General features: G+C 44.7%; 1 non-coding gene and 1 pseudogene across 1 annotated transcript; one reads left to right on the top strand and one right to left on the bottom strand.

Moving 5' to 3' along the window:
• Positions 1 to 62: 62 nt before the first annotated feature.
• Positions 63 to 6,456, top strand: LOC123577359 (annotated as a pseudogene).
• An 842-nt stretch (positions 6,457 to 7,298) lies between these two features.
• LOC123577586 lies at positions 7,299 to 7,404 on the bottom strand. Its single transcript, XR_006701944.1, has one exon. It is a non-coding gene; the product is annotated as a U6 spliceosomal RNA (small nuclear RNA).
• Positions 7,405 to 15,081: the final 7,677 nt, after the last annotated feature.

Here is a 15,081-nt window from a genome sequence, read left to right on the forward strand (position 1 = left end):
CCCCGCCCCCTCGTAGCGTCACTGCGCTCTGCAACGCCGGGGCCGCCTACCGACCACTCGGGCTGCGGAGGGGCGGGCCTCAGAAGCGCCCAGCGATCCCAGGGGCGGGCCCGGCTTGGCCCCGCCCCCTCCCTTTTGGACGGCTGGACGCGCGAGACGTGGCATCGCTGGGGCTCCGAGGGCGGGGCGGAGTCTGGAGTCTTCGCGGTGCGCCTGGACTCCCCCCGATCGCCGCTTCTAGTCCGACTGCTTTCGCAGGCGCTCGGGCAAAATCGGGAGCGGTGACCGAAGGCTAGGTAGGTAGGTTCTCAGAGAGAAGAGTTCCCCGACCGCCCTCGACCTAGGGTGGATCCCAGAATGCCTTTGCTTTGAGTCGCAGTTCTGTTTTTAGAAGAACGGCGAATACGCGTTGAGTGTGTATGTTCCAGGTCGTGCCCTCGTCGTATTTGACCCTGACAGCAGCCCTTATGAAGCAGATACTATTCTTATCCCCGTTTTGCAAATGAGAGAACCGAAGTTCAGTATAGTCCAATAACCAGACCCAAGTTCCTACGCTACGGCAGTGGCAGAGCAGCACGTTGGCTCCTACTCTGCCGTCCTTCCCAAACTTTTTCTCATTTATTTCTGAAGCCCTACGGGATTGGTATTGTTATTCCAATTTTACAGACAGAAAAACTAAGTCAACTGACACGATGAATGATGTTGTTGGACAGTAAGACTCAGTACCACACGTAAACCTCTCAGTTCTCCTTAAGTAAAATTAGAAGTTGAACGTAATTCCGATGAAAGTACTAATAGGATAAATAGGTTATGTGGCTGCAGCAGATCACAAATATTCAAGCGGAAATCTATCAGAAAAACCTGGAAATTGAACTCCTAAGATCAGGGAAAAGATACAGCCAACGTGCATCTTCCCTTTTGGCTCAGAAGTGTCATACTCTGCAAAGCATGAATAAATCATTTGGAAGCAGTGCTAAAAAAAGAAGAGGATCCCCCAGGCAACGGCTGTTGAAGCCCTTGGGCCAGCAAAACTTGCCTAGTGAAGCTTTTCATCACAGAAACATGGTCCCTTGGCTGGAGTTGGTGGTGACTTTCATTGAGAGATTGGCAAACCATCTTGAAACAATTAGAAATACCCCTCATGCAGAGGCACATCTGGAGAAAGTGAACAAGGCTTTAGCAAAGATGGCTCTTTTGATGACTGAGCCACAAGACCTGGCAGAGAATGTACTCAAGTGGCAAGAACAGCAAAAGGAAGTTTCCTCTTGTACCCACCCCCAAAATAGTAGCTGAAGAAAGGTAGCTTCCGACCCATGATATTATAATGCCTCCTTTACCTTCTACTTCTAAAGTTCATGTCTAAACTATTAAGTCCAAGTGGTTACCAACTGTTTTTGCTTAATTATATGTAATCATGCGAAGTTCATTCAGTCATAACACGGGCATTTCTAAGCTTTGCTGCTAGCAGTCCTGAAATAGTCCTCTTTATATTGAAGGACTAAGATTCTAAGTTTACCAAGTCCAAACTGAATTTGCCTTCATTTTTCATTTATTTTCATTCCACTTTTCAGTAAAGCTCGGGAAGATCAAATAGGACGATTCCAATTTATTAACGTGAAGGCATCAGCCATATCTCAGGTAGCAGGCTTGATTATCTCTTTTCTCTTTAATGTTTTGTTTCTGAATTAGAAGAGTTTTCTTGAACCTGGAAGTACATTGACCGTTCCTGTGGGATTGTCACTAAAATTGTTGCAGAAAAGAACAACACGACAAACCAGAGTGCTCTCCTTTGAAAGTCCTGCTTACCTTTTTGGCCCTCGGCTGCCATCTGGGAACTTAGATGTCAGCAAGGTTCCCTTCCCTCTCACTGGTAAGAGTTGCTCACTGTGACTAAGATGTTTGTTTGGTGTGGTTTGTGCTGAACATCTGTTTTCCTTTTGGGAGTCTAGAATGTTGGTACATGTTAGGAGGAAGGTACCTGTGTGACTGGCCCACAGTAATAACCCTGGGCGCTGCATCCCTTGTGAGCTCTCACGGAAGCCATTTCACACATGTCACAGCTCCATCGCTGGGGAAATTGAGCACATCCTGTGTGACAACACTGGCAGTGGACCCTGGAAGCTAGTGCCTGGTTTCCTCTGGGCTTTGCCCCATGCACCTTTTCCTTGTACTTTGTATGCTTTGCTGTAATAAGCTACAGCCGCGTGTACAACGATATGCCGAGTCCTGTGAATGCCCCCCACACGTCATCAAACCCGGATGGGGGTGTCTTAGGGACCCTGACACACTAAGCAATTCCTGAGGATGTTCACTGGAACGTTAGGAATTGGAAAAGAAATTAGAAAAGGAATTGGAGAAAAAATTAGAAAAGAAAAGGGCACATTATGCAAAACTCTTAGAGGGTTACCTTACAAAATGCTCAGAATATTTTCCCTATCTGAGATTATTGTGCATATAAAAGGGGATGGTGTACAGACACTTACTAATACTAAGCCTCAGGACGTATTAATTTGTACAAGTACTATGATTATCCCTGACTTGTTTTCAGACTTCCGGTTCTCTCTTACTTTGAAACGTGTACGTCGATCTTTGTATTCATCACACTTCTTCACACAAGAAGCCCTCCACACAGTGGACGAGTATAGTTCGTAACGAAGCAGGATTGTTACCAAAAAAATATCCTGCCGAAACAAGCAGGAGAGATGCTTTGAAGCCTACGTTGGTGACTTTTGCAGATGGGGTATAGATAGAGTGGTCATAGTGTCTCAAATGTCGCTCAACGCTGCTGAGACACTTAAGCAAAACTTTTGCTTGTGTTTCACCAGAAGTCTGTTCAAGCCCAGCCTTGCTTTCAGACATCTGACCCTGCACTTTGTTCTCCTGGTTTTCTATACTTATATGCCTGGTTGTTTTGTCTTTTGTTTTTGTCTTTTGTCTTTTATGTCTTTGTCAAAATTAAAAAATAAACCTGCAATTTCTCACTAAAAAAAAAAAAGATTGACAAAGTCAACTGCAGAAAAATAGAAAGGTTTTATATGGCAAAACAGCACAGACACAAGAACGATGACACCATAAACTCAGCAGATGGCAAGTTGGGGGAAAATATGCATAATTGCATCCCAAGTGAGAGATTAATATGAAAAAGACTAACTGTTGTTAGAAAATAGACAAAGAATAGTACCAGACAATTGGCAGGGAAATATAGATGGGTCTTTAAGGATGATAAATAATGGAGGTATAAGACATATTCTAGCGTGTATAGATATGGGAAATAATAGAAGGTAAGACATTTAAAACTCACTGAAATGCTATTTTCACCCATTAGATTGGCAAAAGTGCACCTGTTTACTGGTGGCAAGGCTATTTTAAGACTAGTTGAGGAAGGCCCCACTAAGGCGCCATTGGGACAGAACCGGAGGACATGGCGGGGAGGGTGAAATGTTTCCAGGCTGATAGCAGAGGCCCTGAGGCAGGACTGTGCTTGGAAGGTTCCAGGAACAGCTGGGAGGCCAGTGTAGCTGGGCAAGGTAACAAGGGAAAGAACGGCAGGAGGTGAGGTGAGAGAATGTGTGGGGTAGGTAGTTAAGAGGGTTCTGAGCCTTCACCTTACCTGCAGGCTAACGAGGTAGCCCGGCACATTTTGGGGGTTACTGGCGCAGACACAGGCTTTCACTCCCTCCAGCTTAGCAAGTAGTGTGAGCTTCAGGTTTGTGTCTTCTCTACTCGCCCCTGCTAGATCCTTGGGAGTTGATGAGAGAAACAAAGGCAAGAAAAATGCAGTTTAAAGTACATTCCCTTATAGCCTGCAGCCCTTTGATAGATGTCGGAGACCTGCAGCGTGTAACATTCGCCCAAACGTTTTTGGCCGCCTTCATGCTGTAACGTTTACGCTTCCTTAAAAACTACAAGCATCCTTATCTCGACAATAGCTAAATCTTCAGGGTCCTAGGAGACGCTCTTTCAGCTTCCAGAAATTCCTTGGACACTTATATTTATATACCTCCCCCCCCAACCACCGTCCACAAACTTGAAAGTATATAATCAGTCGCTCCTCACAACCCCAGTGCAGCCCTTCCTGCCCACGGGGCCCGTCCCCTTGCTTTAATAAAATCACCTTTTTGCACCAAAGACGTCTCAAGGATTCTTTCTTGAGGACGTCTCAAGGATGTCTTTTGTGCTTTGCTCACGAACCCCACTTCAAATGCCATCAGGGGTGACATGGAGCAGCCCACGTGGATGCTGCCCATATAGGGGGTTTGCATCACAGCTGAGGAACCCAGAGCTTAGAGAACCCAAATCTTGGTGGACGGCAAGCACACCCGCCTGACCTTTGACCTAGAGGGAGGCATTGTTACGCTGGATACTAAATCTGTCTCCTGGGTGCGGGCTCGGACTCTGTCTTCCCAGGCTGTTCCTTGTATAAACACCTTTAAGAAGACAGTCCAAACAAAGGCAACAATAACTCTGCCCCAAGAAGGGGAGAATTGTCTCCCAAAAGGGGGCAAATCTTTAGAGCCTTGGAGGCCACGGTGGGGACTTTAGCTTTTATTGTGAGTGATCTGCAGAACCAGTGGAGGGTTTGAACAGAGGAATTTTATGTAATTCTCCCCCACTCTATTCTTACTCCCCAACACAGGCTCAACGGTAGGTAGACGGGACTCAGAAACTAGAACGGAGATTGAAAAGCGTCTGTGTTAGTCATGGTTCTCCAGAGAAACAGGACCAGTAGCATATATGTAGATACGTATATAAGAGGCGGTTTATTAGAGGAATTGGCTCACGTGGCTATGGAAGCCGAGATGTCCCAGAAGCACCATCTGCAAGCTTGAGAAGCAGGTGGTATGATTCTGTCCAAGCCCAAAGGCCTGAGAATCAGGCAGCTGCTGGTGTGTATGCCCTGGAGTCTGCTGGTGTATATTCTCCTAGAACCAGGAGCTCTGATATCTGAGGGTAGGAAAGGTGGATGTCCCAGCTCAAGAAGAGAGAAAGAGAATTTGCCCTACCTTTGCGTTTGTGACCCATTTGAATCCTCAAGGGATTGCATGATGCCCACCCACATTGGTGAGGGCGGATCTCTTTACTCAAGTCTACTGAATCAAATGCTAATCTTTTCCAGAAATGCTCTCACAGACCCACCCAGAAATATTTTCCTACCTACCGGGGCATCCCTTAGTTGGGTCAAGTTGACATGTAAAATTAACCTTCATGGCATCTGTTGGAACTGTCAACATGCGGGTCATAGGTGAGCCTGATAAACGCAGTTTTGGGGGAGTACCGAGTATGTGTGCTGGACTGGAATGACCTAAGGAGAGACTGTGGAGAGGAGGAAATGGGGCAGTGACCCTGGACAGCGTCGTTAGAAATGTGGCTGTGAAGGAGAGGAGAACCAAAAGAGGTGAACCAAAAAGTCATCGTTGATGAAAATCAATTATACCTTTCTGCCCAGTAGTAAAAACTGGAATACCATCTATGTCAAGACTTGGAAATTCGTTCAACTCTTGAGAAAAATGTGAACATTGCACTTTTTGTCATGTGGAGGATTTCATATAATGTTGATTAGAAAAATTGTCCTGAAAAGCAATCTGTTTTAAAATTTAAAGAGATGAAAGCATTAAATTTTCCACATGGTTCCCCTTTGACATAATCTAGAGTGCAATCAGGAAAAAAAAAAAACTTACTTCTTCTTAAAGTAACTGTACATCTCCTAGTTTACAAAAGAGAGGGAAAGGGCATCTAACGTCAAGTCCTTTCCTGAAATACATTCTTATAAATATCTATATGTCTGGATTCTAGTTTCCTTGCTCATAATAGTTATACAAACATAAGTTTTTCCTTAGATTTCCTCATGGACAGGGAATCCATCCAAAACTGAAAGGGTTTTGGAGTCAGAAAAATCACTAAAAGAAAAGAAAACTATTTTTCTCTAAACCCCATGTCCTTCTGAACAGTATGTTACTTTCTTCGTCCCCTGTTATATTCCTGTAAGAGTTGAGGAACCTAATAAGCAAAAATGCCCCTTCCTCACTCTTTTCAAGATGACTCAGAAGAAAAAGGCAAATCAGAGCTCCCTGTGTCTTCAGCTCTCTAGGAAACTGGAGCAAGGCATATGCACTGTCACACTCAGGGAGATTTTCAAGCCATCTTTGTCCCGTTTTTATTAGGAAACATGCCTTATCTTTGTACCAGTGATTTTATATAATATCATTTCATTCCAGTCAAATGTAGCAGTCTCAACAAGAAAACAAAAATGGGCAAAGGGCTTGAACAGACATTTCTCTAAAGATCAGTAAATGGCCAAAAACATGAAAAGGTGCCCAACGTCATTAACCATCAGATAAATGCAAATCAAACTGATGCAACATACTACCTCACACCCATTTGGATCGCTAGACCCAAAAAACAAAGAAAAGAAAGAAAGAGGGAAAGAGAGAAAGAAAAGGAAGGGAGAGAGGAAGGAAGGCAGGAAGGAAGGAAGGGAGAAAACAAGAAAATAAGTGTTGGCAAGGATGTGGAGATACTGGAACTCTTGGGCCCTATTGGTAGGAATGTACAATGGTGCAGCTGCTGTAGAAAACAGTATGGTGGTTGCTCAAAATGTTGAAAATAGATTTACCATCTGACTTAGCAATTCCACTTCATTATGTATCCCAAAGGATTGAAAACAGCATCTGACAGAGATATTTGTACACCCATGTTCACAGAAGCATTATTCACAGTATCCAAGAGGTGAAAGTAACCCAGGTGTCCATCACCAGATAAATGAATAGACAAAATGTGATATATACACACAATGGATACTATTCAGCCTTAAAAGGGAAGGAAATCTGACACATGCTACAACATGAATGAACCTTAAGGACATGCTAATTGAAATAAGCCAGTCATGGGGCACCTGGGTGGCTCAGCCAGTTGAGCGTTCAACTCTTGATTTTGGCTCAGGTCATGATCTCGTGGTTCACGAGTTCAAACCCCTCATCGAGCTCTCTACTGTCAGTGCAGAACCTGCTTTAGATCCTCTGTCTCCCCCTCTCTCTGCCCCTCCCCAGCTGCGCACACATGCTCTCTCTCTCTCAAAAATAAGTAAAAACATTTTAAAAAATGGTTAATATAAATTCTTAAATGGTAAGATATGTGCATTTTATCACAATTTTACAAAGAATTAAGTTTTATTTATGTAAGCAATCTCTACACCCAGCGTGGGGCTCGAACTCATGATCCGGAGGTCAAGAGTTGCATGCTCCTCTGATTGAGCCAGCCAGGTGCCCCTAAAAAAATTTTTTAATGCACATGTTTCACTTGAAACCTCCAGCATTTTCACAAATTTGAGTGTCATACGTGCACAGGGGCCATGCTAATTTTCCCTTACCATTCCAGTTTTAGTATATGTGCTGCCGAAGTCAGCACGGAACCTCCAGTGTTGTCAGCTTTCTGTGCCTGGTCCATTTGAGCATCTCCATTTTCTGCAGGGTTATTCCAATCCTCATCAGCACTGACTTTCCCTTTTTTCTCTTTGGGTCCCTTCACCCCCTTCTTTGCAGGGATCTTTGAAAGTGTAGGCCCTGGCTTCAGAGGGGTAGGTTTAGAGTTGGAGGCATTAGTATGCATTCATATTTGGCTTAATATAGATACAGATGGCTATACACGGAAATATTTATACCTATGTGTATTTATACAGGTTGTTATACCCACATATTTTTCCTTGCCGCGTCCACTGAGAGGACCTAGAAGCAACTCAGTAGCAATGAGCACACCCACCACCCAGATCTTGGTTTCTAATACCATTCTCCAATGAAAGGAACCAAGGCTCTTTGAGACATGGCTGACTCTAGGGCTAGGGAGGGAATATACAAAACTAAAATTAAAAGGCAACCTATGGAATGGGAGAAATATTTGCCAATCATATATCTGATAAGGGGTTACTATCCAAAATTCATAAAGAATTCATACAACTCAACAGCAAAAAACCAACCTGATTAAAAAATGGGCGGAGGGTCTGAACAGACATTTTTTCAAAGAAGGGCATACAGATGGCCAACAGGTATGTGACATCACTAGTCATCAAGGAAATGCAGCTCAAAACCACAATGAGATATTGCCTCACACCTGTTTCAGAATGGCCATTCTCAAAAAGACAAGTGATAGCAAGTGTTGGTGAGGATGTGGAGAAAAGGGGCCCCTTGTGCACTGTTGGTGGGTGTCTTAATTGGTGCAGCCACTGTGGAAAACAGTATGGAGTTTCCTCAAAAAATGAAAAAAAAATCGAACTACCGTATGATCCAGCTCTTACATTTCTGGGTATATATCCAAAGACAATGAAAACAGGAGCTCAAAGAGATACCTGCACTCCCATGTTCATTGCAGCCCTGGTCACAATAGCCAAGGCACAGAAACCGTCTACATGCCCATTGATGATTGAATGGATGAAGACGACATGGTACGTATACACGATGGAACATTATTCAGCCATGAGAAAGAAACCCTGCCATTCGTGACAACACGGACGAGCCTGCAGACATTATGCTAAGCGGAATAAGCCAGAAAAAGAAGTCAGTACTCTAGGATATCGCTCACACATGGAATCCAGAAAAAGCCAAACTCATAGAAACAGAGTGGAGTGGCGGTTGAGTAGGGTGATCTGTGTTACATACTTAACAGTTGCCAAGAGAGCAGGTCTTAAATATTCTCACTACAAAAAAAGAAATGGTGAATGACCTGAGGCGCCACGATGGAGGGGTTGGCTGACGCTGTGGTGGTAGTCATTTTACACCGCGTGAGCGTATCTCATCAATATGTCGTACACCTCGATTTTTCTTTAAGTTTTTAAAAATTTCTGTAAGGCATCTCTACACCCAGCGTGGGGCTAAAACTCACAATTCGGAGATCAAGAGCTGGATGCTCTTCTGACTGAGCCAGCCAGGAGCCCCAGCGAGTTGTGCACCTTGCAACTTACGCTGTTGTCTGACCGTGTCCTCTCAACCAAACTAGGAAAAGAAAAAGATTGACAGAGAGGGGGAGGGGAGAGCCTGGCTGGTGCAGAGGAATCTGCAACTCTTGATCTCGGGGCCGCAAGTTTGAGCCCCAAGCGGGGTGTAGAGATTACTTAAATAAATAAAACTTAAAAAAAAAAAAAAGAGCGAGCGCGATAGAGTAAGAGAGAGTGGAAGGGAGAAACATGTGATGGTATTTATGCATTTACACTAAATGATTACTATTTATAGGGATGTATCAAAGACCACGTTTTGAAAATGAGCTCTGGAGTCAGACCACATGGGTTTGAATCCCAGTTCTTCCACTTACTCACACTCTCACTTTGGGTAACTTATTTAATCTTAATGTGCCTCAAATGGATAATACAAGCATCTACCTCCGCATAGTGTCTCTGGTGGTTAGCTCCGTTCCTGGCACCTAGGCGGTGTCCGATGAAATTTGTTCAATAACTGACGGAGTGAATGAAGTAATGATTTTTATGGAGATGACATAAGGTCATATAACTTTAGTTTGCTGGCATGCAAATGAATGAATGGTGCAAACATTCAATAAAGGTTGAGTGTTACCATCGACATCCTCTCTAGCCTTGGGAATACTTCCTTAGCGTGGGCTGTTCCCTGTGTCTGGAACACCCTTCCATCTCTTCTGCACCTTGTTTCTCAAGACTCCGGTCAGGCAAAACCCCGCAGTCTTTCCCAGGTGGCCCCTTCCCAAATTGTCCCTCTGCTTCTTTTCTCCACTTATAGCACCTCTGATGTTGGGTTTACAATGATTTTTGTTTCTTTCATGATGGCCTTATTGAGATGTAATTCGCGTATCATACAAGTGACCCATTTACAGGGTACAATTCGGTGATTTTCAGTATGTTCACAGAATTGGGCAGTCATCACCTCAATTTTCGCCATTCCCCGAAGAAACCCCATACCCATTAGCCCCACTCCCCCTCACTCCAGCCGCTGACAAGCACTAATGTACTTTCTGTCCTGATGGATCTTCCTATTCTAGACTTTCATGTAAATGGAGTCGTGCGAGATATATGGCTTTTTGTGTCTGGCTGCTTTCACTCAGCGTAATGTTTTCTAGGTTCATCCAGGTTGTAGCACGTGCCAGTATTTCATCCCTTTTCACGGCTGAAAAATACCTACTTCATGGTCATACCACTTATCCACTCAGCAGTCGATGGACATTTGGGATATTTACACTTGTTGGCTATTCTAAACAATGCTGCTATGAACATCTGTACAAATTGTTGTGTGGACACATTTCTCTTGGTACATACCTAGGGGTAGACTGCTGTGTGATCTGGTAACACTATGTTCAACTTTTTCAACACTATGTTCAAACCGCCTGTTTACCAAGGCGGCTGCACCATTTTGCATTCCCACCAGCAGTGTATGGGGGGGGGGTGTCCAGTTTCTCTACATGTACAATCATTTTTCAGTGTACCTCCATACCAGTGAACTTCTTGAAGGCAAAGAGGGTGAGACTGTGGTTTTCTGTCCCTCCAGCTCTTAGCCCAGTGCGAGTCACCGAGAGAAACTTTTCTTTCCCCAGCTCATCCCTGCTCCACTGGACTACATCAGAGTCATAGAGACATGATATCTTCCGTGTTAAAATATATGCTCAGGTAGGAGTCCACTCTGTTATTATACGAAATGAGGAAAATGAGGCCCAGAGAAGTCAAAAGATCTGCCTGATGTCACACAGAGCCGGAGCTAGAACTCAAGGCTCACGACTGGAAGCACAGAGCTCTTTGCCTGCAGTGCTCTGCAAAGTGCCTCTGAATTTACTCCAAGACCAGAGGAGAATGAACTTTGACTCCAGGGATCTGGTGGCATAGCCCTAGATAGCAAAGCCACAGGTAGCACCTTGCCCTGAGATAGCATGTTTCTCTTCAAAATCCGTGGGAAGACAGCATTCAAAACCACAGCATGTCTGGTGTGTGTGTGTGTGTGTGTGTGTGTGTGTGTCTTTTAACCTATGAATAACCTTGTGATTATTCACCCTCCAGTAATATAGAAGCTGCAGGTCTTTGCACGGTTCTACGCAGTGGCTCTAGGATCCCTGGGCACAGGCTGCGTCCCCGTGGGGTGCTGGAGCCCCCACGTGGGTATATTTTAACGAGCTGAGAGGAGAGATGCGAGGGAGGACAGGAATGCTAGGGAAGTAGAGGTGACTCAGGTGTGCAACAGCATCACCATCTGCCTCCCAGGGAAGGAGCAGGTGGACAGGTTAGGGGAGGATGGCCCCAGGCGCATGGGTGCAGCAGCGAGGAGCCACATGTCACACTGGAACACCCATACTACGGCTCTAAGGTGGGGGGGTGGGTGTCAGCTCTGGAAGAGGCCTTCAAGGGGACCCAGGTCAAACCTCATTTCCCAAGAGTGGAAGCCGTGTGCTGTGTATTGAAGGTAGCCCAGCCAGTTAGTGTCTTGGGACCACCTGACCAACTGCAGCCAGTATTATGTAGCTTTGCCAGGTGACAAAGGAGACCGGCCCCTCACTGCGGGGAGGGCCATGGGGCTGGGATGATGTGACATTCCCTGCCCTTCACCAAGGGCCTGGCCCCAGGCGCTCAGAGACCGTAGTCCCTTGGCCTCCTTGGTCTCGTGTTGCAAGTGAATTAAACAAGATGGAAGTACGTAAAGCATATAGCACAGGGCCTGACATTTAGTAAGTACTCACAAGTGGGAGGTTTTTTATTTATGATTTTTTTCTTTTTTTATGTAGTCTCTACAGCCAACATGGGGTGTGAACTCACAACCCCGAGATCAAGGGTCGTATGCTCTAACTGGGCCAGCCAGGGGCCGCACAAATGGGAGCTATTTTTGTTGTTGCTGTTGCTGCTGCTGTGGTAGATGTTTGCTGGTTATCTCATGCTGATTATATTACAACCCACTGAGAAATCTTTTGCCGATTTATGAGATTCATGACTAGAGCAGTGGTTTCAAACATCAAGGTATGTTAGAATCACCTGAGGGAGCTGGTTCAAAATTAGATTTCAGGGCCTAGCACCTCCTGGGTCTAATTCAGTAGGATACACACACACACACACACACATATACACACACACACATATATATACACACACACACACATATATAAAGACTATAGACTGTATCCAGAACATATAGATAGTATATAGAACATACATATAGAATATATATCTAGAATACATATATATGTATTAAGTATATGTAATATGTATATTATGTTATACATATTGTTATATATGTATACATATATATATTATACAATTACATCATACGTATATATTATATATTGTGTTTCCTTCTTTATTTTTTATAAATATCGCAGGTGATTCAGTGCTGGTGGTGCAAGGGTCACCTGCACCCGGCTGCCTGGAGCCGGGAGCCCTCTGCCCCTAGCTGCGCTGAGCACTGTCCATTGGTGTTCTGCTTCATTTGATTTTCTTAAAAAAAAAAAAAATTAAAATAAGTTACACATGCTTTTAGGAAAACCATCCAGAGAGCACAGAATCTTATGAAGTGGAAGGAAACTCCCTGGACCCCACTGCTTCCGTGCTTATGTCTGCGTTCCCACCCCAAGATAATCATGGTTAACTGTGGTTTGTTTCCAGAAATGGTCTCTGTCCGTACAAGCATATCCACTAATGTATAACTTTTCCCCCGTGCTCACTTGGTCAAAAACACGAAGAGGATCAGAGGATTGAGCAAGGATTGGCAAGTGTTTTCAGTAACGTGTTGAATAGGAAATATTTTTGGCTTTGAAGGCCATATGGTCTCTGTCCCAACTACTAAACTCTCCACTGTAGCTTGAAGGCAGCCACAGCAATTTGTAAATGAATGGGTGTGGCTGTGTTCCAAAGCGATTTTAGTTACCTGACGGGTGGCAGGCTGGATTTGGCCCACAGGCCCCAGTTAGCTGCTAGAGTACAATTTTGTCTTTTCACTTATGTATTTTGAACATCTTTTCCATATCAGCCCATGCAGTGACTTTATTCTTGAACCGCTACATGGTACTGATAATATACTTAGCCACTTCTCAACTGGACAGTTAGACATTTTTCCAGGTTTTGCCATACTAAACAAAGCTGCCATACGCTGTGTGCTCGGTTGACTACTGTCAGTCAACTGGAATGAATTCTCTGAGCAGAATTGCTGATTCCAAGGGTAAGGAGTTTAAACTTTTGATAGAGATGGCCAGACTGCTCTTAAGCTTCTTCTTAAATTCAGATTGCCACATAACCTTGTGATTTTCATTGTGTAATCTTCCTGCTGATGACTATTTTCTCGTTAATTTGAAGTTTTTGTAATAACTACGGGAAAGATTCCACCACAACAGAGGGGACAATGAACTATGTGGTAACGAACTCTAGTTTATAATTGTTTAATAAATACTTGCCCGCTATGAAGCAATTTGCACTGCATTCTTGTCCACGTAAAAAGCAAATTCCCTTCTGCCCAGAAAGCAGTAGCCCGGGGCAGCTCTTTATACACGTAAAGAACATTCTGTGCAAAAGCACAACTGAAGCCCTTGCAGAGCAAATATGCTGATCAGATGGGACATAATTGCCTTTACAGCTGCAGCGTATGCAGGCCAGGGCTCGGCAATGGTGCAAGTGAATTTTGAATTTCCAATTGGAGCGCTCAGTTAGACCCTTTACACAACCGGGCCAATGTTGCAGATTCCCTTATCTGAAAAAAATGCAGTGATCCCACTCGGTGTTGTTGAGATTACAATTATGAACAACCAGCCTCCATTGAGCACCTGCTCTGAGCCCGGCACTGGGGAAGTCCTTCACCTCCATTCCTTCCACCCTGTGATGATGATTCAATGACCATCTTACAGATGGAAAAACTAAAGCTCAGATAGGCCAAGTAACTTAACCATGGTAATAATATAGTCAGGCTTGACTTCCAAGTCCTTGGGGGAAAAAAAGTCATTTGCTGCATTAAAAACTGGCAAAAACCTTGGTGACTGATTCCTAACTATTGGGCCAATTTTTATGAAGTCCCCCACGTTGTATAATCTTTCGTTACAAAACATATTTCTCATCCTGACAAATAAATCACTTCAGCAGTCGTGTATGACCATGACTGAGGCAACATTTAAAAACAGACTTACAAAAGGAGTATGAGAAATATTGCTGAAATCTGAATGCTGATATTTCTGATTCTGGGTCCAGGCAAGATGGCATAGCCCCGTTTTTCCTTGCTCCTCACGGCGACACACAACTACAGACCGTGGAAATGGCAAAAGAGACAACCAAAGGAAAACCCCGGAAGGTGGTAAAAGGTGAGCTGGTTTGGGACCAGGACCAGAGAACAGCACAGTGGCAGGGCACGTGCGTCCTACCACCCAAGGGAGAGTCCTTCCCCAACCCTTAACCTAGCAATAGAAGGCAGCCCAGATAGACTCATTCCTCCCTCTTAGAGAATGGGTGTCTCGCTGGTGGGTGTGACACTACCTGGCAAGGGGGATCGCTGGGAGTCCAGCCAGGAATAAGCCACCAGGGACGTATTCTCTTTCCCTACAGACTCTCCACCAAGTATCCTAGGTGGGTGGACAGGCTGAGCCTGAAGGAGAAATCCAGCTATCGAAGGTGGACGAGTGCAGGAAGCCTCTTTATCCCTGCAGCCTAAGTAAGACTCTCCTCCTCGACCCAGAGACACTGGCCTAGTCCCTGGCTAGATGGAGGAGATCAGTTTGGGGACCCACACATGCTTCCCCCACCAAGAGATACCCACCAGCCCCTTGAGGCGGCACCTGCAGGTACCGACAGAAGCTCCAAGGGCACCAGATAAAACCAGGCAGACCAAAGTAACACTGCAAAGCCGCTGTAAATTAAAGTGCCTTTGAAACCGCAGTCCCCAAAGTAGGCCGAGCCCCATGTGCTAGCCCTAAGTGGGGTGACACCTGCTAAGACATGAGATTTAAATAGGGCCATCACAGATGAAATGTCTAGGATACTACTAACAATTACCCATCATACCGTGAACCAAGGAAATCGCAACTGAATGAAAAAAGACAATGGATGCCAACACGGAGATGAATTGTGACAAGGATTTTAAAGCAGCCATCTTAAGACTGCCATTAGACTGTCCATTG

This window comes from Leopardus geoffroyi, chromosome D2, assembly GCF_018350155.1.
Source record: "Leopardus geoffroyi isolate Oge1 chromosome D2, O.geoffroyi_Oge1_pat1.0, whole genome shotgun sequence".
Classification (NCBI taxonomy): Eukaryota; Metazoa; Chordata; class Mammalia; order Carnivora; family Felidae; genus Leopardus; species Leopardus geoffroyi.